Source organism: Helicoverpa armigera, chromosome 14 (assembly GCF_030705265.1).
Source record: "Helicoverpa armigera isolate CAAS_96S chromosome 14, ASM3070526v1, whole genome shotgun sequence".
In the NCBI taxonomy this organism is placed as follows: domain Eukaryota; kingdom Metazoa; phylum Arthropoda; class Insecta; order Lepidoptera; family Noctuidae; genus Helicoverpa; species Helicoverpa armigera.
Genome location: NC_087133.1, coordinates 5525715 through 5542029, shown reverse-complemented (window position 1 = coordinate 5542029; position 16315 = coordinate 5525715). Strand labels below are relative to the sequence as shown.

The following is a 16315-nucleotide window of genomic DNA, read 5'->3' as shown; positions in this document are numbered from 1 at the left end:
TACCGTATATTATTGAGCTTGCTGGACTGTGACGGTTCCTAGTAACAGACGATGCTAACTTCAATTAAAACTTCACAGAAGTTGTTGGCAATAAAACATACACATTAATCAAGCTATTTTCAAGCAAAATATTCAGTATGCACATATTTATGTCAAGTTACTCAAAAAAGACTATCATAAAAGCGCATATTTTTATAACATTTAATGAAAAATGTCACCACTCAAGATATATGCTACTCATAAAATGAATTTGTTATCGATACACGTGTGCTGTAGAAGGTGGCAATTTATTTAGGGCGCCGCATGCGGGATGTGTTCTCATTAATATCGAAAGTATACCACATCCGCGAGTTTGTGTCATGTGTGGGGCTGTTAAACTGGTCCTTACGCACCAGTTTCTTTCAAACTGGTCAAGCTACACATTTAATAGTCCTCTTCGCCTTGCTAATTGCATTTCTTCAATGCGTTTAAAGAATTTCGATGCGATAACCACATGTGCGAGTTTAGATAAACGGCTTAGGAAAAACATTTATAATGGAACTACGATTTGTAGGCGCACATATCGACTAAATCATTCCGTGTATGCAGTTTTATCGCTAGCTTAACTCATTCAGTTTAAGAATTTTAAAATAAGAATACTGAAGAACCCAAGTGATATACACGTTTACCTATAAAGGCATGTTGATTACGAATGAAACTTTTCTTTTTGCATTCCTAAGTTTTATTTACTTCTATTCAGCCATCAATTAGACTTGAGCTCCTTAAAATAAAGCAACGGACCTCTAGTCTGCAAAATGTTTGTTCTATTTCAAGTTCAAGTAGTGGATTCGAATATAGATTGACGTATGTCACGAAGCGAGGCGACAGAAAATGCGAAACTGCAAATAAGTTTTTCAGTGATTTGAATTTGAGCCGCGATAGGGTTGACTCGCGTGCCCGTCCAATACGAGCACCCGTCATGCCATCCGTACATTTTAACGAGAGCGCGATCGCCCGCGCCGATAGCGACAGTCTAATGAAAACCCCGCTGAATAATGCATTAATACCAGCGTTAAATCGTGAGCACACACTATCGAACTGGCGACGAGAAAATACTACCTAGATGCAAATTTAAGTCAACACCGACGCCGATAAGCTTCTGTAGGTAATTCGAGAAATTCAGCTATAAAGCTAAAATTAATACCGCTCTGCAACATTGCCTTTAAGATGTCAATTTAGAAAATGGTATCCCTGTTTCACGACTTATCGAACGGATAGTTGAAACATTCGTTTGATAGAAGTGATTTACGTGGTGAAGGTGTTTGGTAGGGGCAGTGTTTATAAATAACGGCAATCATGGGGAATAGGTATGGTGTTGACAGTAGACGCGGTGTGTAGGTGGTGGTGGGTTATGCTAGCGCCGTCGTGCTCCGCGTCACGGCGCGACCCGCGCTCACCTTCTCTATTGAAATGTCAGTGCGCGGACCGGTGACGAGACAATCGTAAAACACAATGTTAAGGTCACATCATGACTTCAATAAACTATTCCCAACATGGGAAACGTGACGTCGCCGCTGTAACCGAGACCTCCTGAAAGTGTGCCAAACATGTACCCAGCCGAAGAGACACCGTGATCCCTTGTCTGATCCTAAGCTGTAAACTTGTAGCTATTTTTCTTTCCCTTCGATATGTTAACACAGTGAAACAGCAATCCATTTGAAGAAATAGGTAGGTACAATACAGATGAATTGAATTAAAAGCATTTACCACCTGCGGATTTAAATAAATTAAATCTATACCAAACGTTAGATCATTCGACCATAACATTGAATCGCGAGTAAAAAAGAGTAAATCAAAAGCAATAAAATAAATAGTAATTTTGATTTGTCACAGTTTAAAAGTCTGAATTTGTTCATTTATTTATATTCAGATCATTATTTAGTAGAAGGAAGTATGATAGTTGCGTGATATATTTGAAAAGCAAAGCCATAACTCGGTGTAAGCAAGATATATGGAAAGCGCGGTATAATATCAAGTGTATAGTTGTCAGAGGCCAAGTGTCAGGGCAGGACGGGGCTAGATGCCATACCGTCCACAGTCGCACTACCGTTCCCGCGTTCCAGATATACAAGCATGCGAAAACATACTTACATAGACAGGATTGAGGTCATTCGTGGTGACACCACGAACTATTACCATTTGATTTAAAGGTGTATTTTCAGTTTCCGTCTTTAACTGTTTTATGAAACATCTTGGCTACAACGGACATATTTTATGTGAAGTTATTTCTAACATCAAAAACTGTCTGATTTTGACAAGGCCTTTAAAACATTGCATGAATATTTTTTTATTGAAAACAATACTCTTTTGTGCAAGAATAACCGAAAACACAAATGAGTGTCATAGAAATCAGTATTCCAGAATAATTTATCATATCAATTTGTGTGTCAACAGGACACGGGGCGAGCGCCAACATAGCGGGGTTTTACTTTCTTATAGTGGCCTCAAGAAACTAGTTAAGAGAAAGTAGGATTAGTATCTTCAGTGTATTTATCGTTATATAACCGTAACTGAACCGCTAAATAATTAATTTGTAAAATTATAGTGAGGCAATTAATAAGGAGTATATAATGCGAGGGCGTATTGACAGGGAAGTAAAATTTTGCTATTATAAATTGCTTTTCGAAACAAATAAGGAATTCCCCTCAGAGTGAAACAAATTCGCGCCTACAGACATCCAATTAGGCCGGTGGTATCGTGCGTATCCACCGACCCACGTGTGTAGAAAATAGGCACTTACTCATAAATATTTATGGCGGGTACAAAGCCGTCTTTGTATACTTCCACATTCACTCGGAATTATAATGGCTGTCACAGTAGGATCCCGAACAAGAGCCGAAACGGCTCGCATTAAGAAGAATAAAAGATTCTTGCGACGGTTTCACTTAGCAACCGACACGGCGAATATCTCCAATAGATATGACACAGAAAGAGTTTGCTGGTGGAATTTTCAATAGAGAAAAGTTAAAGAGCCGAGGCGACGATATCACGACGTTACGTTTTTGTAGTCGGTACTGTCAAGTACACTCCTGACCTTAGTGTAATTCTGTAAGAGAATGATGGGCGCAGTGAAGTTCCAGTTTTTATTAGTCGAAAAGTTTTTGTTTGCTGTGGTTTATTAAGTGCGGTTCCTGGAGGAAATGATGTGGCGACAAAGCGAAGGTTGACGTGGTTGGGGACGGCATTTCCCGTTGCGGTGGTGGGTACGAGCGACCAAGCGGCAGGCGGTCCGTGTCGTACGGTAGTGGTACAGTTAGCCTGGATAAAGGCGGTTACGGTGTCCGCTGCCGTCGTTGTGATCTGTCAATTAGAACCCCATAACCTTGTTCACATCGCTGATCGCTTCGTCCAGCCCTAACGATTACAATTACCGTCAGGCCCTAACAATGAGTTACATTGCATTTCCGCCATCAAGTCTGCTAAGCTACTATGAATTGGATGGTTGAATATTCAGCTTCACAGGGTCAAGTTAGGCCAAAATCATATTATTTTAAAAGACCATTTCGGTCACACCGGTTCGCTGTTAATTCAATAGTAAAATAGCCGATTTCACGGTTAGCATTGGAGATGATTCTGGCAGCAGTCACAGTTTCTTGTAAATGTTTCCATTACTTTTTTCAGCTACAAAAATCTTGCATTATTTTCTTTGGAATACTTCACAATGTCTTTTTATAGCTAGAGCATGCCACTTTCTGATACGATTTTTTTAAGTGCAGCTTTTGATCATTAGCATATAACTTCTTATGTCATTTATTAATAAACACTGAGAGTAGCAAAAGATATAATTAACGTCAAAGTTATGATAAAAAAAAACATAATATTTAATTAATGTAGCATTAAAAAGCAATAAAAATGTATTTTGAAAGGTTTAAAATTTAACACAGTTACTTATAATTTATCTGACAGTTTTTATATCTTGCACGAAATAAGTACAAACAGTGGGAGCGCTAGAAATATTTCAATGTTACGTATTATCGTCATCGAGCCAAAACCGTTCCATGAAATTTTGAATCGGAGTGGCTCGAGACACAATCACGTTTTCCATCACTGTGAAATCTACCAATAGTAATGCAGTCCACTGGAACGGTGGCTGTAAGAGATGCGTGGCATCACGTAGACATAGCTCCAAAATAACGTCGTGCTCTGCGCCCGCGCAGGTCGACGGCCGACTTACGAAATTTAATCGAATTATACAAAACTCATTGCCAAACAAATATTCCGATTCAACGGTCACTTTTTACATTACGTTCGTTCACCCCAAAATAATTTGAACTGGAGTCACAAAGATTTTATAGTGTCCAATATAGAGACAGGTCGCGAGATAGATAAGTAAACTGTCTCTGGGTGTAGTGAAGAATGTTTCAGGTCGACTTTAGCGGAGGTGTAAAATAGAACATGGTTTATTTCTCTATTGTTTGGAACGTGCTTTGTATGAACAACACCATCTAGTGTTTTGTGGACTGGAGACCGTTTAGTCAGTCGCAAGTTATCGAGTTTTCAGAGACAAGCACTGCGGGTAATATTTATGCGCAGCTATACGCTACAGTTGCATTGCGTGGGTGCTCGGGTGACATACTGGAGGTCCGTCGAGAAGGTGGATATCACGTCCTCGCCATCTACTAATCTGCAGCTGCAGATCCATTTAAGTTCAACCCGTAAATACTCGTAATGTGATACGCTTCATGATTCGTAAGGTTACTGCGTATTCTCACGCTTACCCCTTTCCTAAGTGATAGCCAATATCGATTACCGAGCGACCATAAGTGGAATGCATTTTACTTTTAAAACATTCCGCGAATGTAGGTATAGGTCTTGTGTAGTAGACAAGAAACTACATAAAGCAGTCTAGATAAAAAAAAGATCTTTGCCGAAACAGTAATAAACTGTTAAATATTAGTGGAACCATATTGAAATAATGTGTATAATTTCTTTAACAAAACAAATTCTCTAGAAGGAACATGTGGCACACGCCAGTCGTGTGTGTTTAGGCGCGTGCCTTTCCGAGATGAGTCAATATTTACAGGTTGTCGACCTGACTTCCTTTCTTCCAATAGTTAGAAAGGATATTGGTAAGGTAGACAATAGTATAAAACAAATTATAGTTAACTTTACACCACCAACTGTAAAGATTTAAGCACTCGCTAATGTGAATATGTACGTGCTAGTAGCAACGCGGAATCGTGAATTGAATGCATCTGATTAAAACCTGATATAAGAAGGGCACGAATCCATGAGCAACAATCCATGTTCCTAGTTCGGTTTCCGTTATCTAATGTGAATTTACTACGTTAGATTACAATGCATGGCCAGAGGCATCTTCAGTAGTGATCTTTACGTAATGGAAGTAAAAATACTTCCTGGTGCTGGTCACGTGAGAACAGTGTTAGGTGCGACATTGACAAATGGTGCGCGGGAGGCGTGCAGGGTGCACTCTACGCTGACGGCCCAAGCGTATCGCCTCTGACGTGACGTGCACCGCAACGTCCAACCACTACAATTTATGCGTCATACTAATCGAAACAAAACGGCAAATCATAGATTTGCGAACCTTGAACTTCCACTGAACAAACATAACGGTTGTTTCTTTACAATTCAGATTCCTTAATTACAACTGCAGAAATCAATACTTTACGCTCAAAGAAATAACCAAAATGGAATACTAGCTGTAATTTTCAAAAGATCAATCAAGCAAAGAACATTTGCTCTCACACTATTATATTATAGCTTGATCTCGATAATAAGGCCGATTTAAATATAACGTCTATTACGATGCATAAATGTATCCGCTAGATAAAAAGTATGCTGCTGATACATATCAGTTTATCTGTCTAAACAAATACACACAATGAAAAAAAACTATATTTAACTAGTGTTGGTATTGGCTACCGAAGTTTGAGATGTAATTAATAAAACCACAAAAAGTACATGAGATTGTTACAAAAAACTGTTCGTTAAATATCATTGCACTTCACTATTAGAAAGACATTTGATGTCTCAATTTAAGCGTAGCGAATGTATGAGTACATACATGAATCGTGCAATTGAACATCAAGAATTTTGAGTCTGAACTGTACTGTAAATTGGAATAAAGTATTTAAAAGAATTGTAAACTCATGCAAAGAAATTACAAGTTGAAGCCTCTCTAGATATGTTGACATCACAGATTAATAAAAGCGATTCGAAGACTTGTTTATCCGTTATTTCATTGCATATGTATACGATAACTCAACAAGTTATCGAATATGTAAGTCAAGTTGGCAGAAAGAGTATCGTTTACATATACTACAAAAACTCGCGACTTTTTGTTATAACTGTTAATATAATTGTGTTTGTTCCAAGACAAGTGGGAATGTTTTTTGATGAGTTGTAAAAACTAGCAAGTACTCTCGTTTTCTTCGTGTAGGATGGTTTTGTTTGAATGTTTCTGTTATTTGACTGTGAAATTGCGATTGTAAGCCAGTCGAGCGTGTTTACTTAGCTATAAAACAATCTATGGGAGTCCGAGTGCCGTTTAAGGTTCAATGATCACTAGGATCAGTCAAGACTACTTCTGACTGATTGGTAAGTTTTTCTAGCGATACGATTCGTCCGGCTTGCTCAAGCGTGGGATCGCGATGAGAGCTGCCCAGTGACGTAACGTATGTAGAGGCGCTGTGATTTGATTAATGGAACAGATTGAGAAAATTGAGTTGGCATAAGATAAGTGGCATGTGTTTCATTTAAATGACGTGCGGTCGATGCAAAGTGACGCGTATAAATCAGTTTTTTACCATCCGTTACTGTACTTTAATTAGACTTCAAGCGGAAACTGGTACACTGTTTATTTTATCCTTGTCATAATTATATTCCAATACCTACTTACGGTTTTTTGCGACATGAAACGAAACACCAAACACTTCTGTCAGTCTACCTATCTATGTATTATTGTGCGATAGATCAAGATTATTATGTATTCACACCGAATATGGTTAGTGCCTAAATTGGTTTTTATATCGGAAATGTTAAATTCTTGTAATGATGACGACTATAGAGGGTACATACCAAATATGTGCAGCTTAAAGTATCAAGACGTTATCCATAGCTATAGTTACCTGAAACAAAAACACAGAAAATGTATAATCAACTTTCGAAGAACAACTTAATTCAAGTGTCGTAGCATTGCAGGTCATGAGATACAGTTAATATTTAAATCGGGCGATTCTCTCTAATAACGCAACAGAATACAGAAGTGAAGAGTTCCGACAAACAAGCAGAATAGTTTCTCGTGCGAAACTTTGTTGAATTTAAACAATTTCCCGCAACTTTGAATCCAGTAAGCGACACTTTACATAATTCATTAGCTCTAGAGAGCAGTCTAGTATTTTAAATTTAGGTTACCATCTAAAATGTTTACATAATAAGTTAATGCTTTAAAGTATTTTCTTTAAGGTACTTTGAGTATATTAGTAAGTAGTAAACTATTTCATTAGCATAATTTATGTAAAGTCCGATGGCCATTCTCACCTCCCGGATAACTGAAGGGGCAGGCACCAACATCGGCTGAATAATTTAATTAACAACTTTGTAGGTGCTACAGAAAACGTGAAATAAACATCGTTTCACCACATTAAGGTAACATAAACAGTAAAGTAATGTGCAGTATAAATTCCGGCGAATATCTGTTACGAAACGTGTTACATAATACGCCGCGGTTATCTGCTATTACCATCACTGACATGTCGTAAACAGATGCATCCGCGGCAAGGTCTAGTTCAAAACTAATGGCTTTACTTATGTTATGTAAATAGACAACAGAATTATGGGTGCACCGAGCATTCCGGGAAATTCTTTAGCGCAAAATGTTAAGCGTAATTACAAGTAGATACGGGGAAGTGGTCCTGCTCTATTCGCCGAGTGAGCGAGGGAATCACGAGCGCCTGCACTCGCACAGAATGGTGCGCGCGGGTGTGTCATTACAGTCACCTGTCTATAATCCAACATGTCATAATTGAGATATACTCATGTGTAAACTGCGTAATTAACAATGGCGTTTTCTTTTGATCGCAGCACGGCGGGCGGTGGCGGACTGCGGGTAGCGGTTGCGAAGCTGCAAGGTTAGTAACCCCTCGTACTATACTCTACGATCGGAATTCGTGAATCTTCAGAAATAACACGTCATTATGTCTTATTAGCCGGAGAGGAAGCACTTAGAGCAAATGTAAGGAAAATAACACCTTTCGTCTCGAGAGATTGTTCTACTGTCCATTATTGCCCTCATTATAAATATTAGTGTAGCCTTACATTTAATAAATAGCACGTAATACACGATTTGGAATTATTAATACTAATTAGGATAGTTTCAGTAAAGATGTAACGGGAACTGAATAAAAAACTATTGCATGGTAACCGGTAATAATACTGTCAAACTATCCAGAAACAAATCAAAAAGAAATAACAGAGGCACCGAAGTGCAAACAGTTTTACAGTTAGTTTTTCTGGTGTTACTTACTAAATGACTCGCCGATATAGTCCGGTAAGTACGCGTGTATCGTTATTAATGCAGCGCCCATTACCAGAATTGATGTACGGATGTTACGAAACGATTCGTCGTGATGAGCAGCCGATGTACCGTTGTTAACAAATGAAAAACTGCCCTAATGATTGATTACCTCGAATTAATACACCGCTGATAAATGAGATATAAAAAGTCGGTGAATTACTTTATTGCTGTTTGATTTTATTTAAGTAGTACTTTGAGGATGTTTCAGTTTGTTTTAATGCTCTTGAATTGTTAGTGCACGCTAATGAAACAATTTGGTTCGGGTTTATTGAAATGATAAAAAAATAAATGCTCAACAAAAAGTCAAGAACAGCGTTCTCAGAATTTGCAGGTGGGCATTAAATTCCTTAGGACAATACAACGCTGGTGGATTCTCAAAAAAAAATCACAAGAGCCAGCACCTCAATTTCCAAAAATACGAACCGGTTTGTGTGTGCAGCATTATCCTGTTACTTTGTACCGTTTTGCAGCAGTGAAAATACCTCGTTCTTACCTTCCATTGAAATCTGCGTCATATCGCGTGCGCATATGCATTCATTTTCGTCAGTTAAGCACCTTAAATGGGCAATTACTTCCCATTACTGCTATTTTCATAAAAGAAAATCAACCATTAAAAATTTTCGTTAACATTTCCAGGACTTTAAGTTTTTGTGAAAGACAAAACGTATACTTACCTAAACAGTTAACAAGTCGTTTATTACATCGCTTGACCGCTAGCCACTTGCGAAAATCATTTAGTTAATAACTAAATGCCGCAACTTTATCAGTGTGATCGATCATAATAAATTTATGTCGGCGTAATTAAAATACATAAATATATTACCACAGTACCCATTAATTTCGGTAGATCATAGAAACAATACCGCCGCATTCAAATTGCTGATAATTTATTATGATGCTACTGCTAATTTAATTATCTCGTATGTCAGTTATCTGATTTATTATCACGGAATCACTTTCTCAGCGCAGGCGCCGCTGGTCGCCTCAGCGCGAGCCTACACGTGACGTTCTTGTGTTAATTCAATTACGATAGTCTCGTTACCAACGCCTAGACACTGTTAATCTAAGAGTTGCGTCCGCGCACCGCAATACGTTATCTTAATAGATAATCATCGATTAACGTTGTTTGCTCCGACGCATATTATGTAGTTTAAATACAGTTTATAGTTGATTGTTGTTTTAATGTCCGTAACACTGAAAGATTAGAACATTGTTTAAACAAATTATAAGAAGTTAAAAAAATATGCGGTTGTATTCAAATAGATCATAGATCCTCGTATAATCTTTAGTGTAACTACGCGAGGGAATTTTGTAACAAACTTATTCAATTGCAAATGCAGTAAAGCAATAACTCAGGGGAATAGCAGTAATTTCAAAATAACAAGTCATTGCTAAGCCACTATATCAAAGAGGCGGAGCTTCGAGCAAAGCCAACAAAATATAAAGCAAACCTATTTGAAACCAGCCGTCATGTACCTATATTGTTTCCTGATTGAACAAGAATCAAGAGACGATTCAAATCTAAACTAAAATAGATTTTATGTTAATTTATAGAACAATCAGAATAGAGATTAGTTGAATGCAGGCACACAAGTAGTAATACAGGAAATGTCCGAGCAATATCCACCCTGAGGCGTAGGGTATGCATCGGGAAGCAATCGTGTACATCCTATAGAACAAGCAAGAGGCGGTCGAGATCTCCGCCAGAGGCTTTTAATTGACAATAGATAGCGACCGACCCGTATAGATATGCCACGCGATAGCGCTTTACCTTTAACTTTACGGTATGTGATAGCAATGCAGCCCGATCGGTTATGGCTCCTGCGTACCTCAATTAACATACACCATGCTAATGCATTATTAGTCGTATCATGTTATACTAAATCGTGCGTTACCTTCTAAGCTACGTGCTCCGTTAAAGCAAACATGCCTGTATAAGGCAAGGAGCAGTTATTGTAAAGTCATTACACACACGGAAGGCTAAGTTGACAGAAGAGTTACAGCGCCTGTAATCGTTATGCTGATTGCCAATCTCTAAGAAACATAATACTGGGAGAAAAGCTGGAGTGACATTAGCGAAGGCGCACTCAAGACTTACATTCATTTATATATAGTGCAGACCACCCACTGTCGACTAGCCAGCTTGATCATTAACTAAACAATTAGTTTTACTACTTCGCTAATTATTTATTTCATGTGCTAAAGAACAATAAATAACTTTGAAGTCACGGATTCTGAGAAAGCCTGGTATTTATTAGTTTCACTTTATTAGTACTTAAAGCTGAAATCTTTTATAGATTATTATACTCTTTCTGTTAAATTAAAAAGGATAAATACAAATTTTTACCTATTTTCTTTTTGTGTGACGGTACGAAAGGATATCTATGGAATCTGAAAAGGAGGTCGTCATTCGTAGGCAAAGCTTCAAGAATGTCCAGAGCGATCTACGTGAGCCAATTGCGACATGATAGCCAGAAAGTTTGGAATGTCTTTTCTTTCGAAAGTTTTCACTGAATCGAGATTTACATCATGCGTATGCATCCAGATATTATCAAACTGGTCCTAACTTACTAGTTAACGGTACTTATAATGTCGCATTAAAATGTACATAACGTATTTTTTCTGGTTTGTGTAAAAGTAGCCGCCTTAGCTTTACACGTTCTTGTTTGTTTTACGACCGCTGTTTAGAAACCTACGCCGTTGCCGCATCGCGGTGTTAGGCGCCTTGCATGCAAAGATGTCGGGTACACCGCACAACAAATGTGATCGTATGGCGGGATCTGTGTGAACTATGAACATAATTGAATATTCGCGGTAAAGCCCTGATTCCAAAGATAAACATGTCGAGGTCGAGGAGGAGGCGGCGTTGTCAAGTGTCCGTCCAATGTTATCTGCGCGCGACATCTTTATACTGAGGTCGGTTTTTCTACGCGTGCGCGGTGCGGTGGGCGGTAATGGCGTCCGCCCCAACGGGATTCGCGCGCCGACATCGTTTCGCGTCTCATCGTGCGGCCGCAATACATCGCTCCACTTAAATTACGTGCGAGCTTGTTCCGGTAAACTATCGCGATACCTACACTATAAAAACGTTCTTACTTTTGCACCTGACCAGCTTCTCGCAAGGAATTTTCCGAGTAAAGTGCTTGTAGAACACTATTACACTTGTATGGACATTCGACCAGGTTGTTAGACTTCACAATCTAGACGCGTAAACATTTTGTATCAGTGTCAAGTATGTCGGTCAACGGCAGGTGAATTCAATATTGTCGGCAACAATCATTTACCTACTTTATTGGGTAATAACATAGCATCATGATGAATCGCGCAATGCTGTGCTTAAACGAGCCTCGTAAACGTTCGATCAATCGCCGATAACGGGAGGTAAGATGACGTGACGCTTGTGTAGGAGTATTGACCCTTTACAAATTCAATCTAAATGTGCCATTACGATGCTAGTGATTTACAAGAAATCTAAATGCGAATCAACAAATAGACTACTAGTCTAATGGGCCAACCATTAGTAAAGCTCTCTCCAAGAGTTCAGTTAATATAGTTTCCTTAAATGCATTGCAGGTTATTTCCAAAAGATAACTTTACACGATAAAGATTTGTGAAACGATGAAACAATGGTAATCCTCAATGTGAGCCTCCCACGTGCAACGGAACCTCTTCCGCCGTTTAAATAGTAGAGCATCGAAAATAATGGGCGCAAACAAAACCAAGTAAAAGACCATTATAACACAATGTGTACCGTTAGGTACTCCTAATCAGATGAATGATGTGTATACACGCCGCCTGATTGCTATGTATTAGTAACATTAATCATCTAACCTATAATATAAAAACTATTCGAAGATTTAGGTGGTCAGTTAATTATTTTTAAACGGCTCAAAATGCGGTTTCGTAGGAGGCGTGACCAGCATTAGTAGGTGGCATTATAATTAAACACTCGAGGAAAGTGATTGACAGTCCGCAGTACAAACATATATAAACTAATTGATAGGCTTTTAATTTAAATGCTTATCTTTTCACTTGAATGATCAGCGACGATGTAATGGCATGTTTTTATCTCAAGTGCATGCGATAATTATCTGTTGATGTCGGCCTACTTTAAATGTTCACTTTTAACACTTTTAACTTGTCGTGTCCCCATTCCGGAGATTTTTTATCTATAACGGAGGTCAGAAATCTTAAGTTGATTAATATCGAGCATGCACATAGCTGTCATGTATGTGTATCGACGCTGCAGCGCATGTATTTAGGCCACATGACCGGCGCCGCTACAATTGAAAGCGGCCGTTCAATTTGTAAAGAGTTTAAAGAGTAGGTAAGCACCTAGGGGCATATTGCTTGCCGGAAGACATGGTGCACCGTTATAACATTAGTGTTTTTGCATCCGCCATCAGTGGGACAGGAGTGTGTCGCCGCTCCCGTGCACCGGGAACCAATCAATTACATATTAGCTTAATGTGACGTAGATAGCCCGCAGTTCGCGCCTGGACATTTGCATGGTGCGTGCAAAACGTATGACCGTTGACGGCGCCCAACTATAACGGGCACTCGTCAGGGACAATCACAATGTGATGCTTTTTACAAACGTACCATTTTTATATACAAGCTTCTTAGTGCAGTGATAGCAATACTAAATAGTCTATAGGTAATTTCTTAAATCAATTCAAACAGTTGAAAATAACGTGCAGCTAATATCGTGATTTCCTGGATGTAATTGTATTACGAATGCAAGTCGGAACAATGTTCTTACCATCATAAAGCACGGTCGTGTACTGTATTGCAATGGGATTTATGCGGTATAAAATATTTTCATTAGAAGAGAGTTAGAGTAGGATCGTAAAGTAAGTTTTAATTGGTGGTGCATGGTATCGTGTGCGGGTGCGATGGAGCCGCAAGGAGTAACAATGGCAACGTGCGCGGTAGGCGGAGGCAGCGTCGTGGCCGCCGCCGGCGTGGCACACCCGCCCGGCTCAGAATAGCGCCTCGCTACAAACGCAGACCCGCCTGCTCAACGTGCCCAAACTTTACTACAACTATTACTTTCAATACCTATTCTTAGTTATAATTAATCCAATACTTATAATAAAAAGAGGAAACACTAACACTGACGATTTTATCTTTACTACTCATTCTCCGTCTCATAACACATGTAAACCCAAGCCCGTTCATAAACATGTCAAGAGAAATAGGTGCAGCGGCAAATAAAATTTAAATTTAATAAAAGGAAAGAATAGAAGGATAGACGAGATAGACGCATGGAACTAAGAAAACATAAAACGCGCGAGGCTAGCAATAAATATGCCACTGCAGACACGAACTCAATACCCGTGCCTCCTAACGTGTGGCAAAAAGTCCGCATTCATTACCAGAGCGCATGTAAACAGATTTTAAACGCACAACTTACAAATAAAATATATATTACGACTAGACAATTTATTAGCTGCTTCTAATTAAAGGCATTATTTATTCGCGCTACTACCTGAGTACCGACAGTATAATTGTCGTCTAAAGATTATTTAAACAAATCAAAGTTTTCATAGATAGGTAATATTCGAGTAATATTAGCCAAAACTTTAACAAGTCTCTAAATACAATTTTATATTTATGCTTAAAACAATAGATCCACTGATCTTCTTGAAATATTCAAAAATCTCAGAAATAACTTTGAAATGACTGGGTTGTGATATGAAACTTGATTTCACTAAATTTGATATTGGCAGCTCTTTAAAAAGAATCAAGCGTGACAAAAGGTTTTAATACTTTAAAGGTAATAGTATCGTACGACTAGTTTATATTGCTTATTAGGAATGGCATGTAGACGCCGCCTCCGTAATATTTTTAGCAAGCAGAATTCTTTCTTGATGGCTCATTCATTTTTGGAACAACCAAACCAGTCGACGAAGAATTCTGTAATGGAGTTATCAGCACCTTAATTTAAATCACTTTGTATTGAGTACAGTCATTTATTTACGACAGGCTACTGATTTATGATGCTCATTCTATAATTACATGTTTTTTAAACGTTATAGCTGTCTATGATTTTGTGCGGTAACGAGTTTAATAAAGGCCCGTTAGTCTTGGACCGGTATGCGCAGTACAGGTGGCATCCACTTACCAATTAGTAACCACCGATGTCTTACGTAATTTCGTCATTGCGTTCCCCGACGCGAGTACAGGGAAGGGAATGTACAGATTTCATCTACATATATTATGTATTCTACTTCCTAATTCCAGTTGCAAGACTAACGGTCGCGTCCATGCCGATAAAATTGAATACGACAGCGAAGTATAAGTGATAAATGCACCTTAATCGAACTGAAACATTATTGTGTAATGATCGGCGAGAATTGAAAACCTCCGAAAGAGAATTCAATGCATAATTTTATAGAAGCTATCATTAATCATATTGGTTGTTTATTTATTAAGTATAGTGAGCTACCTATAAGTGTAACTGTTTATACTATACTTTGATTTATGATAAAACTTCCGTCATTTTAATTACAGTGTTTGGAAGCTGTATTAGTTTAAAAACTTTCTAGTCTGAATTTAGTACAGTTGCCTATTTACATACATAGGTAAAGCTAACACAGTTTTAAGAAGTAAAAAGATTAACAACTTCACGAAACCCCGACGCTATAAAGTTCTATCATAAAAATTGCGAGCACGTGCCTAACGCGTTTCAGCCTCACGAGTTTATTGACGTGTTAACTATCATTATATGCCAATCGAATCCAATAAGTGAACGATATTTGTTAGAAGTATTTGATGTTTTATGTGTGCAATCAATATCGCGAATTCGATCCTGCGGACACCCGTAAAGCCGCAACGCAATTTTCCGCGCACCTACTGCTGCGAAGATTGAAGTGAACCTGTAAATCGAATCTATCACGTACGTGTTGCCGTCATTACAGTGCGCTGTGTGATTTCCTTGTGGTCGACAACTACGCACGAGACTCCAAAAGACACAATCACCAATTGAGTATTAAATGTACCCGACCATCATTTATCACAAAAATACAGAGGTCATAAGTTGTACAGCAAGATTGATAAGATAGATTAATACACATATCCAAAGCACAAGTACCAGTACTTACCATACAAAGATTAACTGCACCTTGGCTATTACTCGGATACCAATTTGCATCCAATTCGTTTCTATACCTCATTATCATACATCATAACTCTTGAGGGTTTACTGATTCATATTTCATCCAGTATCGAAGGATGTATCACTGACGCGATACGAGATTGTATTTACGAGACCGGGTCGCAAGCTGCCGTATGCGGATAATATGAAATCGATCTTTCCATCATTATTGCAGTCCTAATATGCACACAATATGGTACAGTCTCGGTCGATCTTACGCATACTCTATGAATTCTCATTACTGGTAACAGTCAGCTCTGACGGCGAACGCAACTGTACATCATGATCCTCCGTTTAGAAATTAATGAACCTCGGTTTGAAATTTACTATTGTATTCACATCAGTCTTTTCGTAAATGAAACTTTGTTTTCATTGCATTCTTTGAGACTTTCCAGCTTCAAGATTTTCTTCATCCGTTAACTTTGTTTTGCTTTTAAATTTAAACAACTGCAGTAGACAGAAAAAACATTACTCTAGTCAGGTGATTTACCAAATAGCTGTATTTTCAGTAATACCAAGAATGTGAAGACCTATTGACGATACTTTCGATTCGCTTTGTACTATTCGCATTTTAATAA

General features: G+C 38.4%; 2 protein-coding genes across 4 annotated transcripts in view; one reads left to right on the top strand and one right to left on the bottom strand.

The window, feature by feature from the left end:
• Window positions 1-16315, bottom strand: part of LOC110380849 (autophagy-related protein 16-1) — a 144400-nt gene that overhangs the window by 92546 nt on the left and 35539 nt on the right. The window lies entirely within an intron of this gene.
• Window positions 1-16315, top strand: part of LOC110380840 (uncharacterized) — a 49645-nt gene that overhangs the window by 12313 nt on the left and 21017 nt on the right. The window contains exon 3 of the mRNA XM_021340967.3: window positions 8086-8132. The gene's annotated coding sequence lies outside the window, so the exon portion shown is untranslated. The remainder of the gene's footprint in view (window positions 1-8085; window positions 8133-16315) is intronic.